This window comes from Bombus huntii, chromosome 18 (assembly GCF_024542735.1).
Source record: "Bombus huntii isolate Logan2020A chromosome 18, iyBomHunt1.1, whole genome shotgun sequence".
NCBI classification, from domain to species: domain Eukaryota; kingdom Metazoa; phylum Arthropoda; class Insecta; order Hymenoptera; family Apidae; genus Bombus; species Bombus huntii.
Window position 1 is genome coordinate 1,789,150 of NC_066255.1, and position 20,346 is coordinate 1,809,495.

Genomic DNA, 20,346 nt, shown 5'->3' on the forward strand with positions numbered 1-20,346 from the left:
AACAAAAATTGGATCGTGCAATTCCAAATCCATGAATTAAAAAAATATAAAATGTACAAGCATCGTCGAAACGTAAAAAAGAAACACATCTAATCTTGTTCCTCTAATACTATCTTTCTTCTTCTAATTGCAAATCAGAAAAGAGGTACGACTCGTTCCACTTATCTGAGGATCATGTTTCACAGAAATATTCTGTGCAAAGGCACGGTAAATGGAACGTGGCCGGTGAAAATTGTTTCATCGTGTAAACGACCTTCCTCGTTCCTAGTTTCTTTCAGTTTTTACGCAGTCCGAATAAAAGGGACTGCGTGTAATGCAAGCACACGGAACGATTTTGGTAACTGGCGCGATCTTGATGATAATTAACCGCATGTATGCTGGTCGAATATCGACGGCTGCCATATTCGCTGCACTAACTTCCTACTGACGTAGCAATCGAATAACGCGCCATATGAAACGGCTGGTAACGGATGTTGATTGTTTCGAGCGCTCATTGTTTCAGTCAGATCAGATGCTTGTAAATCAAGAAGCTTTCGATACTTTGGATATAAAAAATAATTAATCGTTGCGAAGAGAAGGAGATACGAGCCTCTCAGAAGCTGTTGAGTTGGCAACTAACTTTTGCCAACACCACCTATTGACAAAATCCGCAATCACTTAATTTCTAATCTAATAAATCAATCAACTCCACTTCTCAAATTCGTTTCAAGCTTCACCAATGTAATCGTGACAGTGCTGTATCGTTATAGCAACGATGAAATTTTTCTAAATGTTTCATGCAACGCAGAGCTTGCATAAATGGTGGAATATTTTCGCGAGCCGCGGTATATTGAAACTTTATAGTGGAACTGTGTAAACGTATGTCACAGGTTATTTACTTTTTTCGCGAAAATAACAAATAATACGCTATACACCTTGATAGTTATAAATGTTTATCATTGGTGATATCCGTGGTTTAGTAGTGTGCCACGTTAGTCATAGACGAATGCGTTGTTATGACATTCAGTCGAAATGAATTTCAGCGATGAACTATGACAGCAATCTTAGACTTCCTCCACGATAATTACTTCTATCAATCTCTCAGTCTTCTAATAAAAACACGTAACATGTTGTAACTACCAGAGATAAATGTATCACCACGTAAGCAGCCTGAAAAAGTGAGATAAACGGCCTTCCGCTACTTAATCACAAATGCAATATTATTTGTTCGGCCATATTTTTCGTCAAACGACTTTTCTTCCTTACCGACGCGCTCTTCCCTCAAAAAACATCTTCAACTGTATTACCATAATTGACGCTATTCATTGTGTTGCCAACTAAGTGATTGCGGGTTTTGTCATTAGGTGGTATTGGCAAAATCCGCAATCACTTAGTTGCCAACCCACGGATCGTCAACGTGAAAATGTCAAAATGTCAGAGTGTACGTGTATGTGATAAAAAATGTCACAATATCTCGCAGTCTAGCCAGGAGGGAAATTTCCAACGACGTATTTTTCCTCTCTTTTTTCCGGTCCATTTCGGTTCGATCCTGTGTTCCCGGAGGCGGAAGCGGCTTCACACGGTCCGCACAGTCAATAGCGCGGTTCAATTTTTGAAGTGTACACATAATATATGGAGATACGTAGGTAGCTGCCAATTTACCGGGGGTCTGGACCTGCGATCCCTTCGTTCTCCACTGGGAGGTGACTTCGACCAACGCGATGCGCGATCCGGAAAAATAGCAGCGTCGCATAGCGCGGCATTTGAACGAGGACACGGGACGAAAATCAAAATTCGCTCGCCACGTTCGCAGAACGTTTAAGAATTTCAAATACAATTTAATATAATTAGTAATGCATTATTATTAAATACATATTTTTACCTATATATATACAATATAAATAAATCTGTTCAAAACCTTTAAAAGTAAATACTATTGTATTATACAATACAAACCTCTAATAAATACAATATAACACAAATATATTCTACTTATAAATAATTTCATTTATATATATGTATATAAAAATTTATTTATGAACTTAAAATTTTTTAATTTTGGTTTATTTTTATATGACAAAATTACATTATCTACAACATTATTGCTCATATAATATTCATATTTTTTTTTTTAATTTAACCTACTCAACAGAGCTATTTATTTATATAAATATAATTAAATATAAATATACACCTCACCTTGTTATTCATATGAAATAAAAATCTAAAATACAATTTAACATAATTAATAATGCATTATATTGCAAACGTAATGCCTTTCCCACAATGAACAATTTGTTCACACAAAACGTCACTATCGCACGTGAAAAATGATTAAAAAACCGAAGTATGTTGTCGATTATAATCGACTGATGGGAACTGTGGAACGAATCGCGATACCAGCGCCAGATTTCCGATGTTGGCCTATGTGTAACACCATGTTTCGAAAAATATCACACGCAATACCATTATTAAAGCTATTTAATTATATAATTTATAATGTATATAATGTATAATTAAATAATTTATAAAATATAAAAAAATATAAATTATATACAATTATATTATATCATATCATATTATTTATATTGTGTAATGTTATTTGTTTGCAAATTGTAATTATTAGCTTGGCAACTAAGTGATTGCGTATTTTAAATGACAAGGAAGATAAAAATATAACTTTATTCAATTAGGTATTTGTTGAGATATGTATAATTTTCTGTGCTGGACTAGGTTAAAGGCGTAATAGAGATACTTGTATGTGAATATCAGTGTGTGGAAGTATGTGTGTCCGAAGCGTCTCGAAAACAAATGAATGTAAACTCTTCAGTCGGTTAAGAGTCGTCGAAGAGTCGGTTTACAATTGGGTATAGAAGAAAGTGCTGAGACGCGTGCATGTGTGTATCGTTTTGTCCATGAAATAAATATATCATTATTTTAATATTAATCCTCGGTATAAATTTAGTGTTCCTATAACATTATTTCGGCCTCAAAGATCCACAATTTTCAATAGTATTATCCGTTTTCGTCCATCACCTTTTGCTATCTTTCAGGCGGTGTCATAATTCCATGTTCATAAAACTTCTGGTTTTTCTCAGCAAAAAATAAATACTCTGTTTCGAGGAAATTGTTCTTCTTCGAAAAACACCGTCAGAACAGCTCGGTTTGCAGTGAGGCGTAAACCTGGTCGCTGACGATCCTTTGTTAATAATAGAAATATCTTTAATAAAATAAAATATACTACCCAAGAGAATACGATTATTGTTATCGTTGTTATTAGTGCGAAGCTGCACCTATCCGACGCAGTTGCGAAATAAGAAACGTTGGACAACTGAATCAGTCGGATAATACGATGTCGCCAATTCTTCCTTCTTTCGCTTATCATTCGTATTTATCGTTCGTATAATTGGAGTTAATTCTCATATAACTGGATTTCGCTGAGCTGAAGTTCGTAAATACTAAGACAAAGACTTTTATCCGCATAAGCGTGACCGTCACGTGACCTGAAGTCGAATAATACGAGTTGAAAAACGTATCTGGTAAATCGGACATTGCGGTGACATAAGTTTGCATAAGCGCAGTTCTACTTATTCTAATTATGGTTATGTTGACCAACACTGGTTTCACAGTATTCAGGTGTCAATTCAAGGACGTTGAGGAGAGCGCTAATGAAGTAGTTTCTTCAGGGCGGAGAAAATGCGAGGATTGCATGGAGGATTTGAAAAAAAGGAAGAAAAAAGGCAACGTTCGTAGGCAACGTTTGCATGTTTGCAGGTGGTGTCGTTTTGACCCAACGTCGGAATTTCGCCGAGTTCAGCGTTTCCCGCGGAAACTGCCTTTGTCAATCGGCAACCGGCATTCGAACCGGATTGCCCCTTAAGAGGAGCGAGCTTTTTCATGTTCCCTTGATTCAACCTATGTGTGCAGACCTCTATGCCTTGCTGATCACGCTTTCGAGACAAAAACGTGGGAATTTCTGTCGACCCAGAGCTTTCGCTTGCACTTCGCCTCAATTTCCATCGAAATTCCACGTATTTTTGGTCTGGCAGAAATGACAATCGAAAATTTGGCAATTTAACGATCTGTGACGGTACTTGGCAACAATGTGTATCGCCGAAGCGAAGTGCCTAATGAGTCATCAATATCCCAACGGTCCTTCCGCCGAATGTTCGAGAAGGAAGCGTGCATGGCAACGGTCGCGAACGCCTAACAAACGCGTGAATGGTGGGGATATTGAGGGACGACGGAAAGAAAAGAATCGAATCCGATCGACAGTTAGGTTCGAACTAGAAAGCGATAAAGTCGAGTTGTAACCGGGCGGCGAAACCGGGAGCGATACGCGACGCGATCTAACGAAGACAGTTGTTAATAAATATATATTGTTGACCTAAACACCGAGTGATTATTTAACGCACTACACCCAGTATCACCTCAGATCGTTAAACCATTCTGTTCTGTTCTATGGAATATTTTTGCTTCTATAAACCAGTTATTTCGTTGGAAAAGTGGAATATCTTTATGTGGAAGAATACTCTGATTTTACAGTGTAAGATTTCTTTTTTAACACATTGTTGACTGGTCACGAGTTAATTCGTGTTTTCATGGCCAAACGTTACCGACCTGCCACGAGTAAACTCGTAATGCGTTTCTTTTTCGCATCGGCGTCGTTTTCTCAGCGCGCTGTTGGAGATGATACGGTGCAATTGTTGGTCAGCATACCTCAAACTGTGTCTCTCGCTTGTAAGACCCGTCAAGTTGCGTTCTTTGTTGTAAAAAAAATGTCAACGATGACGGGACATACCAATGAAGAATATTTCAATGAATTATACGCGGATGTTTTATCTGATTGTCCGAGTGGTTGTGAATCAAATTGTGGTGACTTGGAAAATGATACTGTAGTATCAGTATTTTACTAAACACTTTAGACCTGCAGTATTTTACGAAAAACTTTAAAGTGGTCCAGAAAATTAGCATTTTTTCTGATAAACTGCACCTTGTTCGATGCATGTAAAATGTACTGTATCTATCTGCCAGAAAATAAAACAAGATACAACAAATTTCTAGTGAAAGTAGTTAGAAAATGGACAACTGTGGATTCCAAAGAATGCAGCATTGCACCTGACATTTCTCGAATTTCTAAAACAGCTACTTATTATAATGATGCATCCTTCACTGATTCCTTTACTAAAAAATAGTCACTGGCAGAAAAACAAATCAGACTAGAGCGTGTAGAGTATGCTGTTCAAAAGGAAAACTCAGAAACTAAATATATTTGCAAAAGTTGTTGTGTACCATTACACGTAGGTGATTGTTACACTGTTTATCATAGGAAAAAGAAATATTAAAAGTTGAATAACAAATAGAATTTATTAAAGTTTATTTATATTGTTTTACTTGCACGTTCAAAAATTCTCAGTAAAATTGACGGCCAACAATGTGTTAACAGATCCTACATTTCGTGTAAATGTAATATGTTTGGAGCTAATTAATTAGCATATAAAATGCCGCAATAAATAAAATGGTGTACAAATGTTTTTTGTAGGCATCGAATGTACTTTTCGAAGAACATGTAGCCGTCAGATCGACTATCTTAGCTTGCAATATTCTCGTAAACGTGCTCCTATTTACACAAACGATAGGAGATCTCGTTTCAAGTTAATGATTCGGGTCGTTCAAACGATATATTTCTTCTTTATTTTTTTTTTTTTTTGCATCGATCAGATGAAAGTTGGACGCTTGAGAAGTTTCATATGAAACCACGGGGCCGCGGTGTTCCATTTGCTTTCATCTTGAACTACTTCTTCGCCTTGATATTTCAGTAAAAAGTTGTTTGCGTCAAAGTTGCTTGCTTCTTCCTGTCTTTTTTTTTCTTCGATTGTCAACAATCCGCATCGTTCCATTTTAAACCGTGTTCCCAGCCAAAACGTTTCATATTCCGGGAGTAATTCCTTTTCTTAAGCAACGAACGTCACCTTTTACTTTGAAGGATCGGTCAACTTCAAACTTTCTCCTTGCAAAATTTTACACCAATTTTTCATTTGAAATTTTTTGCCAACTCCGCCCTCTTATTTCTATTTTCATTTTTCCTTTCTTCTTAAATACTTGAACTTTCCTCGATTTAATCGATTCACAGTTGACACGATTCTTCGTTGTGAAATTCCCTTTACGTAGCTTCAACCAACTAAAATCTTTTTAGTTGCGTCACATGTAGTATCAGGTGTCCGTTCGAAGCCATAAAAGAACAAATGCTACCATATCATTCGGTGGTTCGAAACTAAGCTTCGCAGGTTAAGGAGTTTCCCCCACTTCGTCTTAACTATAAGTCGTTCTTGGAATAGGCGAAGTGACGTTGAACGGTCAATTGATTTCGGACGCGCTGTACCGAACTCTTTATCTCAATTACAGTTTCCACCAGGCACTTCAGGAATTCTCTTCACGGAATTTCGTTTGATCGTTGGTTAACCAATTTTCCCAATTTTACGGTTTCACGTCGTATTTACGTATTGACGATTATGTTAAATTCTACCAACAATATGTATTAATAAACAAATTGTGTAGCATGAATTGCCGTTAATAATATGTTAACCCAATAGGTGTACAGTTATTACAATAATAATAATAATAATAATAATAAAACAAATGTATTAATAAAATGATAGTACATCGCGAAAGTATTAAATGCAAATATTATATATCGCTACTTACTCATTGGTTTTAATGGTTTTTTAACGACTGTCTCAAACAGCAATTCTCCTAACGACTCCGTCACTTCTAAAGATTGTTGTATTTTATTTGTCTACAAAAATAAGAATGATAAATGTACAGATTGTATTGGGTTGGCAACTAAGTGATTGCGGAGTTTGCCATTAGATGGCATTGACAAAATCCGCCAACCTAATATATAGCACTGTAGACCGTAAGTCTCACACTTTTTGGTATTCATTTTAAATACTATTGTGCACACTTTTACGTTACTGTTCCTGAAACGACATCCTAACATCAAGTGAACGTGCGATTATTTTCATTTGGCAATGACGTTTACATTCGGTGCAAAGTAAAATGAAAAACTATCGACAGTGTTACAGCGTTCGAATACTTTTGTGTGAAGATACAAAATTGTTTTAACAAATTAGTTTAGTACACCTTATTTTAATTAATAATTGAAATTTAATATTGATATTGAATATTTAATAATAATTGAATAATAATTGAAATTTGTATGTCTAAGCATTTGAATATTTTCGTGAGCCACTGTATATATACAATTTACTGTTTTTTCACGTGCAGTTAAATTTTTACTCGATTATCATCGTTTATGTTTAAACGAGATCCGATTCATGGTACACGGTCATGGTACACGATATAATGCGCTCGAAATTTCCAGCTTGAATATATTGGAAATGTTGGAACTTTGTTTAAAATAGCTAGAAATTAATTGAAAATACTTGTCATAATACAAATGTCATGATTGCCACAATTGTGCACAATGACACAGATAGTTGTAAATAGCATGAAATACGATTTCACGTGAGAAAGCTCGAGGCCAGGAACGATATCGCGGTGGTGCGACTTTCGTGAATCGCGCGTAAATACGCAGACGTATCGGAATATCCAATTGGCCCAGGGGAAGTTAATCGGACGATACGTCCCGTTGCCAACGGGGCTGATCCGCAACCGCGACGACCGCAAATGGAAAATCCCCGTAAAAAGTAGCGTAACCCGCTTTGCCCTATCAGTCGCGCGACTATTCCCAGCTGTAAATCCATTTTTCTTCCTTGCCCTATCGTTCTCTATCTGCATTAACCCCCTCCTTTTTATACGAAAATCCCGTTTTAAACGGAAATTGCACAAATTTCAACGAATTAATCTGTTAATTAGAGAACACGAGTTACCTGGTCTGACTCGGATTCATAATCTCTTATAACCTCTTAATTCATCGTAATTTCTCTATTTTCATCTGCTATATTTTAATATATTCGTTCATTTCTGTTTCCAAGTGAATTTTACATTTGGTGTCCATTCGGCAAAAAAGGATAAGACGGTGCAAGCAGTTTTGATGATCAATAATAATGTTCTGTGAGAAACGAATAATATTGTGTTACTTCAAGTTAATTAACATCGTGTATACTTTATAAATGTTTAAGAGAGTAATATTTATTTAGTTCTATTAGGTTAGTGGTAACTAAGTGATTGCAGATTTCGTCAATACCACCTAATGGCAAACTCCGCAATCACTTAGTTGTCAACCTAATAAAATGAAGCGCAAGGATAGTTGCGATATAGAATTGGTTAATCGGAAATTGAATTTTCAAATATTTTTCTATAAATGGATAACAAATGTTATTTATCACGCACCTCGCCTGTGGCCTTCGTTTACGTTTAGAAAAATCAACAGTAAAACGTATGTGAAAGTGATTTATCCTTCTTTGTTAACTCCTAACCTCAATGTATAGTTATTTTTTTTTTTATCAAATAACTGTTACCAGACCATTTACTGTTAATTAAATTTCATTTTCTAAAGAAATGGAGAATGGTAGATATGGAGTTTGTGCTCTTAGGGTATTTCAAAGTCGACGAGGTTATTCGAAGACGCGGAAGGTGCGCCTGAGGATACCAGCCGGAGTTTAATTCGAATAAAGTGGGACGGTTAGGAAAATGGTACCGGGCAATTTCCGTTTTTCGTGAGATTAGCATCTACCAGATGTCGAACTGCCCGTCCACGGTTTTCATTAAACTGGATCGTTCGGTTAATGTGCAGAGTTTCGAGGCACAGCGATGCCTTATCTTAACGCCATTTCAAAGTCTGGAATTTTTACTCAAGATTCCTCGATAAAATTGCTCCTATCGTTCCTTGCAGTTGCCCGGTTTCTGCGTTTGAAGTTTAATGAGAAAATTTAAGTCTCTGACTTGTCTAATAGAATTTTTAAATGCATCAGATAAAAATGTATATATTGGGTTGGCAACTAAGTGATTGCGGATTTTGCCATTAAGTGGTATTGAGAAAATCCGCAGTCAGTTAGTTGCCAATCCAATACACATTTGGCACAATCTAGCGCAGTCCTTAGGATATAAACACGCTTGGGCTTAATTAATTAATATATAAATGACGCGATAAGTACAACAGTGTAAAAATACATAGTCTATATAGCTTCTGTTGAAGTAACTACTTCAAGAAAAACTCTACATCTTTATTTATGAATATCTGTGACCTGGAGACTGCTGTTACGCAGAAATATTCTAAATAAAGAGCGATGCATATTATTGTACCCTTGAGTATACATCATGTTTTGGGTTGCAAGGTCTAGAAGCAAAGGAATTAATAAACAGATTTCTATTTATGTTCCTGTAGCCTCTGGCCCAAGCTATAAGCTTAACTTTTTTGGTAATGTCCTTTTGCTATAAATATTTGAACGTGCTCCCTATCATTCCATTGTCTAGTAACATTAAGAGAGTAAGGATTTGAATCAACATAAACTTATACATTATACTTCTACTTCTACTTACACCTTTAATTATTTCAATATACTTTTCTATTACAAATTCATCCACTGGTTCTTCAATCAGTCAACCTCAACCTCAACAGCTTCTATAAAAATTCATTTTTTATCATATGCTTATATGAGCACTGAATAGATCTTATTATATTTATTGTTGGTACATTATACAGTATGATATTGTTATGTATATTTATTGTAGATACAGTATATACTACTAAATAAAAATTTATGATTGTATGAAAAACTTGGCCAAGCAAAGTTGTACTATCTCAAGGTTACATATGTAACAGTGGGAAGAATTCTTTCACGAGTTTCCAAGATTATTGGTATATTTTTAAATGGAACCGTATGTATGTTTTTGTCCATCGATTGATGTGTTTTTTAAATCTCTGTGCAAAAGCATCGAAGTAGCGTTTCAAACTACATAGTATAGGATTTTTTTATTTATTTAGAAATATTAGAAATTAGGGTTTCCAATGATTTCTATCCTATATGATAAATTTATTGATCTATAGATTTATTTTCAATGGATTAAACAGAAAACAATGGTTATTTAACGTGAACTAAATACAGTAATGTGCTATAATTAAGACAACTAATAGTTTACAACTCATAACAACTCAGCAACTCAACTCTCCACTCCTCATAACTCGACTCCTCATCACTCGACTGTCAATTCACAACTTCACTCCTCGCAACTCGACTCCCCACTCACGACTACTCCACTCGACTGTCCACTCACGACTTCTCCACTCGACTTTCCACTCCCAACTACTCAACTCGACTCCCCACTCACGACTACTCCACTCGACTGTCCACTCACGACTACTCCACTCGACTCTCAACTCCCACTACTCAACTCGACTGTCAACTCACAACTGCTCCATTCGACTCCTCAGGTGACGACCACCCGGTAAAACTGCCAGGCCCCTTAGACCATTTGTCCACGATACTACAATAGTTTAAAAGATATTTGAACCTTAATTTTGTAAAACTTGGCGACTGAAACTTATGTCTTCCTTGTCTTTCATGCACTACATTTCATCAGGTTAAAATCGAAATATCCTTTGAACTACACATATGCCCACATAATTACTATAATACTTTTTTAATTTTTACATAGAGAATAAATAATCACATCCACTGGCGTACAAGTATAAATAGGGTTCTATTCCAACAAAATACCGACGATCATGAAATTTGCTAAAGAAATGAAAAGATTCTTTCTACTATGTGTAAGTTTGTCTTGAGAAGTCTCTCCATGCAACAATACCCAAGGCCGATGTTTAGGTGATCTGATTTAACTGAGACACCCCGTATACATAAATAAGAATCATTACAGATATAAGTATACATGCTTAGAATGGTGTGACTGAGTTTTCAGAACTTCTCTTAGAAATATATATAGTACGTATCTATACCTTTGAATACAATGTATTGTATATGCGTTTCCAATTAACAACCGTTAACCGATATCGTAAACCAATCGTTTATCTGACCAGAGATCAATTAAAACCCCGAGTTTACTGTATCTGAGTGTTTTTGTAGACTCGTTCAATCATTTACGAGCGTTCTTCTTCCTTTTACTACTTGACACGGTTTCATTTAACTGTACCAAATAGAATGCATAAAAATAATTCGCCCATTTTTCACCATCGCTCCATTTATCCATTCTTTTAAATTTCTACGAACCCTGGGACGAAGGATCGAAATTTACTTCTCCATCTACCGGTAATCGAACGAACCGGAATAGCTTCTCGATGACCCGCTGAGGCGGCAGTCCGTAGAATAATTCAAGAGAAACTTGAAAATAATCGACTGCGCGTTAGTTAGCTAGGTTCGGCGAATGCTTTATTCTGGTGTCGCTATTCTCGGCGCATAAACCGATTGAGAAAATAGCGCGAGACTGTGCGGCCGTGGAAGTTGCGGGGATTCAGTGGTTTCTGATAAGGCGACCGGCGTGATTTATCCTCGTCGAGCAGCCGCTACCGTCTCAATTGGTATCGGGTAATTCAGTTACTTTTCCTTAGAGCATTCGCCTTTGCAACCACGGCAACGGCTTATCGTTCTTCTGAATCTCTGGCGTTTCTGCGCCGTCCAACTTCTTAAATTGCTACGGCTTTAATTTACCAATGCCAAGCTGAATATATGTATATTGGCGATAAAGTCAGAAATCTCTGGCTCGCTTGGTAAGAAGATGAGGATATTACAGAGTTTATGGCGGCTCTGGATAATGTCTCCATTCTCGTCTACTTTCTTCCAATAAAGATACGTTCAGAGGGTTCATTCCTTTCGCATTGAAGACAAGAAGCTGTGCATCAGTTCTCAGGAATATTTTGATTATTTTAGTTTCTCCTGCCCATTTATATAGATTCGTCTATTTTATTTTATTTACATTATTTTTATTATTATAATTATTTGTGTCTTTGTTAGAAATACCGATCAAGTTTCTCGAAATTTCTATGTGTATCATGGAGTCTTTGTTCTTGTTCTATTGGGTTGGCAACTAAGTGATTGCGGATTTTGTCGATACCACTTAATGACAAAGTCCGCAATCACTTAGTTGCCAATACTTTCTCGTAATAAGACTCGTTTCTTTTGCATTGAAAGCAACACGCTGTGCGTATGTTCTTGTAGACATCGATTTTTCAATTATTTTAATTTTTAAAGTTTATTTAATTTCCAATCCTGTTTACTTTCTCCTAATAAACATACGTCCGGAGACTGATGTCTTGGTGTTGAGAACAGAAGAGACTTGGTGTATTGAGACTGCGAATCAGTATTTTAATTACTTTAGTATTCCTTCCTTCTTTTTTCTTTTTGTCTATATTTTATTGACTGTTGGAACGTTGGTCAAATTGCTTGTCCTAAAATCGAGGATATTACATTGTGAAAAATGTATATAAGAATTATGTAAGTGAGATAGCTGAGGATGCCGATAGTTGAGCACCGCTGCTTTAATATCTTCCATGCAAACATCATATACGAACCTAATATTGGAACATTCTATGATTTGTATCGTCCATAAGATATTATGGGTAAGAAATCAGAGAAGAAGTTGCCGGAAATATACCTATACTGTTATTGTCATTGAGGCTTCTGCATGTAAGCTGAGTTCACTGGACATTTCATTTCCTACCATTTGCAATGCATTATTGGAATCTTAGAATACGATTCTTACTGGACATGGTTTGTATAGATTCTGAGAACGTAAAAATATAGCTGCTTATAATACATCTTCCTAACACCGAAAGGCTCATAATAAATCCACAGAGAAATATTTTCTGCTTGCATTTTGAATCAAAGTCAACAAATTTCAGTGTCATCGAGAAAACTATGTCTTAGTTGCATGAAACTTAATTAAATTACCATCGTTTCTCAGCAGAGATCAACTTTATTACATTCGACAGGCTTCTGGTGTTATTACTCAAAGCTGAGGTGATTAACATTGAAAACAAACTCCTGATTGTTAATATCGAAGAAACACATATTACACGAATTGTCCATGTTTCATACAAAAGTCTGGTATTGTTTGCCAACTGCTCCACACACTATCTTTTAAACACCTTTGTTTCTTTGTTTTGTTTGTGTCTTTTAAACACCCCTTTTTAACACACTAAACGAATCTTCCCATATTTCTTCGACCAACTGACCACAAACTACATAAGTAAATCCCTAGGAAACACTACATCTTCCCAAAATCACTTTCTCTTCTTTTCTAAAAATCTATTTCATACAACCAGGTACATACTTAATAAATAAATTAAACCACTGTATTTATCACCACTGTATATAGTTCACAAATTCGCCATTTAATTAACATAAAATTCTATATTCTAAAATATCCATGTACTCCAAAAGTCTCTAAAAACCTCCCTAGTTCCACTTCTGTTACATTTGGATCTTCTAAAAAAAGTAACTATATCTCGATATCGCCAGTTGGCCACCATTTTAATCAACTCTCTGGCTTTCGAAATTATAGGAAGGGAACGGCGCGATGTGTTGGATAACGAGCGTGCATCGGGAGGCGGCTCGGCCTGTTTCATAGCCGTAATAAGAAATTTCTCCTAGGGACATTTTACCGGGAGCATCCTAGGCGGCTTTGTGCGCCTTCTATCGTCGCTTTGAGGCATGCAACGGTTCCTAATTAGGCCAAGCAACGCTGTTGCAAGTTTACGAGCCTGTTTTCTTTGCCCTCCTCCTTCGGTTCGCGCATCTGCTTGCTTGCCTATCCTTACCCTGAGTGGCGGATGTATTAGGTTGTCCGAAAGATGTCTTTCTTTCGCAAACGTGTTTTTTACAACAGTGCACCTTCACACAAACGTGAAACCAAGTCTGTGAAATGTCGCGGTGTTTATCTCGACAGAACAAAGGGTGAATCGTACGTAATTCGACAAAATAATATAAAACAAAAACGTTGTGCGTCTATTATTTCCTCTTAAAACGAAAGAAACTTTTCGGACAACCTAATATTATATCCGCAATATTATGTATTATATTTGCATTTTCTTGGAGAACCGCTTCCGTGGCCATGTTCGGTGTAAGAGATCGCGTCAAAGGGACACGGGTATTTTTCAATTAAAATCTATTACGCGGCCGCAAAGGAGAGACAGGGGACAATGTCAAGGGGTAGAAAGACGCTTGTGAAAGATGGACAGTTCAAGCATTCTATCTTTATTTGATTCGTGTCGCGTGATAGACGTGGAGGAAAATAGAGAGTGTAATTGTGAAAATTCTTCTATCGTATTTCTTTCTGTGCTGTTATTTCTGTATTTAGAGGTAGAATAGATATTATTTTATTCTATCTATCTATTATTTTATTATTTATTATTTTATTTAAATCTATCACACCGTTCTGAGCCGCAAAAGCTTCATTGCACTTTCTTACATGAACTAGGGATAAAAAACAAAAGAACACCTTAAACCTATCGATTAAATTTATCGATTGTACCTAGAACTATATTCTAGTTACTATTTATTGTAACTAGCGCATCTGCATGTGGATGACGTGCACGAACTCACGTTGTCATTTTCAACATTCTGTTTCTTTCTTCTTCTTTTATTGTTGCGCAGGAATAGTTTATTGAATTTGAAATGAAATTTCTTCTATCGTATCTCTTTTCATCTTTTAATTGTTTCATAGGAGAAGTTAAAGATACTGTTACGACCGTTCGCGGAGAGACGCGGTCGCTAGGAAAACGCGTCAGCGAGAGGCGTAAATTCTCGCTACGATTCTGTTAATCCACGCCGCGAAATAGTCGTTCCCCCTTAAGATAACAGAGGTGGTTCAATGACTTTAACACTGTATTAACGGGTTAACATAAAATAATATATTTGACAATAATATGATGAATATATTACAGAAAGTTGACTCGACTTTACAATATCTCTCAACGAATTCGTTAGACTATGCGATTTTGATTTTACTCGTCAGACCTCTCGATGTGTAACGTTCGACTCGTCAGAAGGAACTGATTGCCTTTCGATCATTTCTTTGTCTTCTCTGGAAGACGACCCCCACTATGCTCGGGGCACGCCACCGTTCGCGTCTATGATCACGTATACCGCCTTCTTGTGTCGTAAACGTAACGGACAAAAATCGACGTTTCTCGAACTCGCTTCTTGGCGACAACTATGCGTTCGTCGATACATTGTATATGTTCCGTCGGGCAGATAAGACGACCTGCCTGCGACACTGTAGGACCGCGAGCGACGGTTAGAAATATAACCTATGGTAAGCCTCGTGGCGTAACAGATACGAATACTCTTCTGTGCTAATTCTTTCCGTTCTTTTCTTATTATTTCGTGGCATTGGTTAACTGGGCTTGAAGTTATGAAAATTCTTCTATCGCGTTCCTCTCTTTTTCCTTTTTTGTTAGTTTACGGAAGGAGTTAATTGAATTTCAAGTTATGAGAATTCTTCGACAACATTTCTCTTTTATCGTGTTTCTGATTTTTTACAGGAACAGCGAGAAGGAATAGTTGAAATTGTAGTTGTTGTGATATTCTTCTTGCGAAAGATTCGCATTTTTGTGAGATGGAATTATTCAGTCGAATGTTTTGAGAATTGGCGAGTTTTGAAACGACAACATGATTTCGCTTCAAACTTGAAACGCCATAGTGGAAATACTGCATTCCGCGTATATTTTTATTCTAGCTATTCGAAAAAGTTGAAAGCTCTTTGCTGTTTATTATACTCTCTTGCGTGATGAAAAAGAAAACGAGGTTATTTCAGTCTGACTAACGAAACAGAACTTGTTTAAAGTAATTATTATGTTAATTATATTATTCAACCATCCGAATTCTATTTTTACTCATTTTCATTGTTACCATACGTCGCAGTATACGTGGTGTTGCAGTATGTGTAGCATACTATAGTTAACTAAGCTAATGAATGTATTTCCATACAGATAGAACGATTAAATTATGAGACTGTTTCATAAACTAACAATAACACACGGTCTAAAAAAAACATTTTCGACTATCGACTATTATTCCAGATTTTTCACATACGAGTCTACTTTGAGTATTCAATTAAACAAATAATTTATCTCTTTGTCTTTCGTCGATGATTAATTATCATTATCTATGGTAACAACGAACAAGTCGATTTTCTAAATTTAAATGGTTCTCTCATAAAACCCTGTTATAAAATTATAAGACTAAAAGCGATTATTCACAGAAGGTTGGCTACGCGATATAATTTTAACAAATAATTCACCTCGACCATAGTTCCAAGGACATTTGTATGGAAATCTCGAAGGGTTCACAGCGCATTCTGCCCAAAGTTTCGCAGTCTGCGTCGATCGTTTTACAGGTTGCAGATATCTCGTTGGAAGACGATATAACGTGAAACACGAAAGCTGGAATGTGTTTGAAGCTTATAGGTCAGTGCAACTAAACCACTTTTGCCCAAATTGTGCTAAATGCGCTTTAGATCGTTGTTCGAGGTTCCTATTCGTTTATTTATTTCGTTTGATTTCTCGATGGCATTCCTTGGTGAAATCTGCTGAACGCATTACAAGTGCTGCAAGCGGTACGATATTGGGAGAAATTGTAGCAGGCATTTAGAACGGCCACATCGGGCCATCATTTTAGCCCGAAATTGTCCCGTTGCTGCGGCAACACGCCGTTAAATGGTATCGCTTCATTTAGCGCTGCTGGCAAAGATGGCCGCGTGTACATCTAACTGGTTTTATCGAGCTAAGTTTATCGACTGTTCAAACAGTCCTGTTAATCATCCGGACAAACTTATCCACCGAGAAAGATCGATCGACGATTAATCTTCCTACGATTATCGAGCTATCCGCTTTCGAATCGAATCGAACAATTTCCAAAAGCTTTAAACGAGACAAATTTGTCACGTGTTCAATCGGTAAATTTTCAGTAACGTTTATCATCTGGAATAAAAATTCGTGGAAATAATAAGCATTTTTTATGCGTCTTTAAATAACGAGCTTACGAAATATTAAAGACAAAGTAGACTTTGGGCAACAAACTTTGAAAGTTTATTCCACTTGCAACATTTTCTCTTTTGTTTCGGCTAATTACTTCGTAGAGTTACGATTGCGTCTGTGCCAAGATTCCAGTCGCGTCTTCTAGGTTTGTTATAAATTCCACTTTTAATCCCTCTAGAAGCTCAAGTGTCTCATTTTCCCTTAAATTTTCTCGAACTTTCATTTCGACGATCAAAACCCATCTCCGTTCGAATTTTATCAGCTAACTATATCCCTTCCATCAAAAGCGCACGTTGTTCACTCATACACGGCCAACATATCAACAACTACCAACAGCAAAATACTAACATTCGCAGACGACACGACTAGTCAGGCACACTAATCAAGAAACAGCAGTCACATTAGCACAAGAGCACATCAGAAAAATAGAAAAATGGCTACGAGATAAACAAATAAAAGCAAACTCCGTAAATGCAACTATATTACATTTACACTAAGAAAACTGAAACCACCAAATATCCAATTGAATGGCACGCACATAACATAAACAAGGCAAGTTCAATATCTAGCACACCACTTAGACATACAACTTACATGGAAGCGACATACTAAATCAATTATAGACAAAATACGGATAAAAAGAGGACAAATGTACTGGTTAACTAGTCGAAGTTCTAAACTCAGCATAGAAAATCAACTAAAAATATACAAAACGATAATAAAACCAATTTGGACGTACGGAATGCCACTATGGGGGACAGCAGCAATGAGCGACATAAACAAACTAGAGTCGCTACAATCGAAGATACTGAGAACAACAGTGAACGCCCTCTGGTATGTCAGAAACGAAGATATACGTAAAGACTTGAAAATACCAACGGTGAAAGAAGAAATCGGCAGGTAAGCAGAAAAATACAAGGAAAGAACGGCAACACATGCAAACCAGCTGGCTAATGATGTGAACAAAACTCTGATAGAAAGAAGACTAAAAAGTAAATACCCCACTAACCTCACTAAAGAAATAAAATAGTCAAATTCGAAGATGGTATCCCGCTGGTGTTATCCATCCACTTTTTTTATTTAGCAATAAAGCTAGAAAAATTTACCAAATGTGCAGCTGGACAAATTGTAAAGTAAAAATTAAATAATAAGAAAAGAATATTGTTCGATATCTCATTTCCGCGTCCTAAAACACTCTCCATGCGCGTCATCTCAGCTTTCTGTGTCTTCGTGTCAACGTATCCTCGCCATGGAAGTGCGCCTCTCCAGCGAAAGAAAATCGCGCGAGACGTAAATCGAGGGAACGTGGTCCCTGCAGGCTGAGCGGAGTAAGATATTGATAAAGGAAGAGTAGCTCGGTGGCGCGTTTCCAATGTAAAGTGGGCCGAGACCGGTCGTGTTCCCGCATATAAACCCCGTGTCCCGTACGTGTCACGATTGACATGATCCATCGTTTCGTGTGTACGACGTCGTTCCTTTCCTTTTCTAGACGACAGGGCTGCTTAACCTATTTATTCGCGGAGAAGAACCTGCTCCGCGGATCTTAGCTCGAAAGTCCCTTGTTCGCCGTGATCGAAATTGGATTACAGCCATTTTGATAGTCCTGGTTCGATCAACCATTTGTGCCTTTTCCTTCGCGCCCAATTACAATGGACAGCAGCGAGATCCTCTGTGACCGAAGAAGCGGAACGAAGAAAGGGCAGAGAGTGGGTTGCTGGCAAATGGAAAGCCGGCTTACCCTCCGAAATTACGGCCACTCTCATTATACCGGGCTGGTATTACGTTTGCCCTGGAAACCTAGTTGAATGGGCGGGTTCGATGTGATTGGTGGACAGACGCGTGGCCAGCCTTGATGGAAAAGTGCGTTTGGTTATTGGTTTCGGTGGTTTCCTAGTTTGGGAAGCTTGTAGCAGTATTGGAAGCAAGGGAAGTGTGCTGGGTCGTAATGGATTATCTCGATCTCGCCTGTACTTTTGGCTGCAATTATTCAGATATGTCTAATTTTGTGTGCTACACTGGATTAGCCGCGTATTAGTGACACACATATATGAATATGACTGTGTGTGAAGTATGTGCGTGCACAGTGTCTCGTAGAACAGAAGAATGCAACTTGTTGAAGTAAATTACTTTAAGAAAAACTCTACGTCTTTGTTTTTGTATATCCATGACCTGAAGTCCGCCGCTGAGAAGAAAATAGAATTTAGTGAAAAAATTCGAAATGAGAAGAGGTGCATATTATTGTGCCCTTGAATATAAATGTTGTTTTGGGTTACAAAATGTGGGTTACAATTTTATTGTATTGTAACGCTATAAGAGTGCAGATCTTCATCAGCGTACACTATACTTATACCTATACTTGTTTCGATATATCTTTCTATTACAAATTCATCCACTCGTTCTTCAATCAGTCAACCTCAACAATATGATATATTAAATTAATAAATAATGATAACAATTTATTTGATTTTGACCTTATACACTATATCTGTACTTATACTTATGCCTATACTTATTTCAATATACTTTTCTGTTCCACTTCATCCACTCGTTCCTCTATTACTTAACCTCAACAATATCACACATTAAATTAATAACTAATGATAACAATTTATTTGAATTTGACCTCATACACTATACCTGTACTTATACTTATTTCAATATATTTTTCTGTTACAAATCATCCAGTCGTTCACCTATCAGTCAACCTGAACAATATCATGTATTAAATTAATAAATAATGATAACAATTTACTTAATTTGATCTCATACACTATACTTGTACTTATATTTATTTCAATATATTTTTCTGTTACAAATTTATCCAGTAGTTTCTCTATCACTTAACCTCAACAATATCACACATTAAATTAATAAATAACGATAACAATTTACTTGATTTTGATCTCACTATACCTGTAGTTATATTTCTATATATTTTTCTATTACAAATTCATCCAGTAGTTTCTCTATCACTTAACCTCAACAATATCACACATTAAATTAATAAATAACGATAACAATTTACTTAATTTTGATCTCACTATACCTGTACTTATATTTCTATATATTTTTCTATTACAAATTCATCCAGTCGTTCCTCTATCACTTAACCTCAACAATATCACACATTAAATTAATAAATAATGGCAACAATGTATTTGATTTTGACTTCATACACTATACCTGTACTTATAGTTGTTTCAATATATTTTTCTATTAGAAATTCATCCACTCGTTCCTCTATCAGTTAACCTCTTCAATATCATATATTAAGTTAATAAATAATGACAACAATTTACTTAATTTGATCTCATACACTATACTTGTACTTATACTTATTTCAATATATTTTTCTGTTACAAATTCATCCAGTCGTTCACCTATCAGTCAACCTGAACAATATCATGTATTAA

The 20,346-nt window shown here is 36.4% G+C and overlaps 1 protein-coding gene and 2 long non-coding RNA genes across 8 annotated transcripts in view; 1 reads left to right on the forward strand and 2 right to left on the reverse strand.

Moving 5' to 3' along the window:
• The window catches only part of LOC126875450 (tyrosine-protein kinase Btk29A-like), a 216,335-nt gene that overhangs the window by 172,578 nt on the left and 23,411 nt on the right, over positions 1 to 20,346 (forward strand). The window lies entirely within an intron of this gene.
• The window catches only part of LOC126875458 (uncharacterized), a 143,506-nt gene that overhangs the window by 117,425 nt on the left and 5,735 nt on the right, over positions 1 to 20,346 (reverse strand). For 3 of the 6 annotated variants that reach the window (XR_007693460.1, XR_007693457.1, XR_007693458.1), the window contains exons 2-3: positions 19,710 to 20,185; positions 19,347 to 19,570 (exon numbers count right to left, since the gene is read on the reverse strand). This is a non-coding gene — a long non-coding RNA (uncharacterized LOC126875458). The other 3 variants (XR_007693459.1, XR_007693455.1, XR_007693456.1) reach the window with 3 other exon arrangements.
• LOC126875469 (uncharacterized) lies at positions 5,664 to 6,863 on the reverse strand. The gene is made up of 2 exons (XR_007693474.1): positions 6,685 to 6,863; positions 5,664 to 6,501 (listed from the first exon to the last, which is right to left on the reverse strand). It is a non-coding gene; the product is annotated as an uncharacterized LOC126875469 (long non-coding RNA).